The following is a 403-nucleotide window of genomic DNA, read 5'->3' as shown; positions in this document are numbered from 1 at the left end:
GCATGTGCACTTCTAGCCGGCTGCATGCGTACGGGTGCCCTCCCCGTGAAGCAGCAAGAAAAGCGGCTTCAGCTAGGCCTCACTCAGACAATCCATAGAAAAACGGAAAGAACGCCCGTCCAGCATATTCGGGGGAAAGCACCCTTTGACCCAATGAAGCAGCAGACACTCCAAGTACAGCTGTCCTTACATTGTGTATGCCATGTGTACAACGGACAGCTCCTTAAGCAATACTTCTTGCTTCCAACGCAGCCCACTCAGTGCCTGAAGGCCTCGTACGCACTCCAGGCGCTTCACTTCACATTCTCAAAGCTCTCTCTTTAGGGTGCCCTTCAGACACCCTTAGGCATTGGGAGGTCCTTGAAAGCCCTCTGTTACGCCCCGATGGGCCTGCAGAGTTGAC

The sequence above is a fragment of the Eimeria acervulina genome, genomic scaffold (assembly GCF_000499425.1).
Source record: "Eimeria acervulina Houghton genomic scaffold, Eah_scaff1000, whole genome shotgun sequence".
Lineage (NCBI taxonomy): Eukaryota > Apicomplexa > Conoidasida > Eucoccidiorida > Eimeriidae > Eimeria > Eimeria acervulina.
Note: the sequence above shows the minus strand (reverse complement) of the source record.